The sequence below is a fragment of the Arachis ipaensis genome, chromosome B7, assembly GCF_059453495.1.
Source record: "Arachis ipaensis isolate K30076 ecotype BB chromosome B7, ASM5945349v1, whole genome shotgun sequence".
Lineage (NCBI taxonomy): Eukaryota > Viridiplantae > Streptophyta > Magnoliopsida > Fabales > Fabaceae > Arachis > Arachis ipaensis.
The window spans coordinates 68664548-68666653 of record NC_142442.1 but is presented as its reverse complement, the minus strand read 5'-3'; the positions used below and the strand labels follow the sequence as shown (position 1 = coordinate 68666653).

General features: G+C 31.4%; 1 non-coding gene across 1 annotated transcript; it reads left to right on the top strand.

Moving 5' to 3' along the window:
• Positions 1 to 247: 247 nt before the first annotated feature.
• LOC148552912 (small nucleolar RNA R71) lies at positions 248 to 355 on the top strand. The gene has a single exon (XR_015893191.1). It is a non-coding gene; the product is annotated as a small nucleolar RNA R71 (small nucleolar RNA).
• Positions 356 to 2106: the final 1751 nt, after the last annotated feature.

Genomic DNA, 2106 nt, shown 5'->3' with positions numbered 1-2106 from the left:
TGTTCTGAGCCAATATGGCATTCAGAGTATCAACTTCAAGAACTCCCTTCTTCATAGGCGTCCCATTACTCACAGGATTCCTTTCAGAAGTGTACATGAACTGGTTATTAACAACCATGTCAATGAGTTCTTGAGCTTCTGCAGGCGTTTTCTTTAGGTGAATGGATCCACCTGCAGAAGTGTCCAGTGACATCTTTGATAGCTCAGATAAACCATCATAGAATATATCCAGGATGGTCCATTCTGAAAGCATGTCAGAAGGACACTTTTTGGTCAACTGTTTGTATCTTTCCCAAGCTTCATAGAGGGATTCACCTTCTTTCTGTCTGAAGGTTTGAACATCAGCTCTAAGCTTGCTCAGCTTTTGAGGAGGAAAGTACTTGGCTAAGAAAGCCATGACCAGCTTATCCCAAGAGTTCAGGCTATCTTTGGGTTGAGAATCCAACCATAATCTAGCTCTGTCTCTTACAGCAAAAGGGAAAAGCATGAGCCTGTAGACTTCAGGATTTACTCCATTAGTCTTAACAGTATCACATATCTGCAAGAACTCAGTTAAGAACTGAAAAGGATCTTCAGATGGAAGTCCATGAAACTTGCAGTTCTGTTGCATCAGAGAAACTAATTGAGGTTTCAGCTCAAAATTGTTTGCTCCAATGGCAGGAATGGAGATGCTTCTTCCATGTAAATTGGAATTAGGTGCAGTAAAGTCACCAAGCATCTTCCTTGCATTATTATTATTTTCGGCTGCCATATCCTTTTCCTGTTCGAAAATTTCTGAAAGGGTATCTCTGGATTGTTGTAATTTAGCTTCTCTCAAATTTTTTTTTTCAGAGTCCTTTCAGGTTATGGATCTGCTTCAACAAGAATGTTCTTGTCCTTGCTCCTGCTCATATGACAAAGAAGAGGGCGCACAAAAATAATAATAATAATATGGGTCCTTTATACCACAGTATAGGGATCCCTTTGTGAGTGGAAGAAAAGAGGGGGAGACAAAGAATGTAATGTAATGGAAGAAACACATCTGTGAGGAGGGTTGAGATGCGAGATGAGATGTTAGGATATGAATGAATAAATAGAATAAGATGGGAGAGAGAGAATTTTCGAAAATATTTTTGAAAAAGAGTTAGTGATTTTCGAAAATGGTTTTTGAAAAATGTTAGTAATTTTCGAAAATTTTTGAAATAAAAAATAAAATTAATTAGTTAATTAAAAAGAAATTTTTGAAAAAGAGGGAAGATATTTTCGAAAATTAGAGAGAGAGAGTTAGTTAGGTGGTTTTGAAAAAGTTAAGAAACAAACAAAAAGTTAGTTAGTTAGTTGAAACAAATTTTGAAAAGATAAGAAGTTAGGAAGTTAGAAAAGATATTTCGAAATCAAATTTTTGAAAAAGATAAGATAAGAAGATATTTTGAAAAGATATGATAGAAATTAGTTTTTGAAAAAGATTTGATTTTTAAAAATCACAATTAATGACTTGATTCACAAGAAATCACAAGATATGATTCTAGAACTTAAAGTTTGAATCTTTCTTAACAAGCAAGTAACAAACTTCAAATTTTTGAATCAAAACATTAATTGATTATGTTATTTTCGAAAATTTGATATAAAAATAAGAAAAAGATTTTTGAAAAATATTTTTGGAATTTTTGAAAATAACTAAGAATTTTGAAAAAGATTTGATTTTTGAAAAAGATTTTGAAAAAGATAAGATTTTCAAATTGAAAATTTGATTTGACTCATGAGAAACAATTTGATTTTAAAAATTTTTAAAAAAGTCAACTCAAATTTTCGAATTTGATGAGAGAAAAAGGGAAAGATATTTTTTTGATTTTTTGAATTTTTATGAAAACATGAAAATTATGCAATGCATGAAATTTTTAGATCAAAACAATGAATGCATGCAAGAATGCTATGAATGTCAAGATGAACACCAAGAACACTATGAAGATCATGATGAACATCAAGAACATATTTTTTTTGAAAAATTTTTAATGCAAAGAAAACATGCAAGACACCAAACTTAGAATTCTTTAATGCTTACGCACTAAGAATTCAAGAATGCATATGATAAACATGAAAAGACACAAAACAAAAAATCATCAAGAT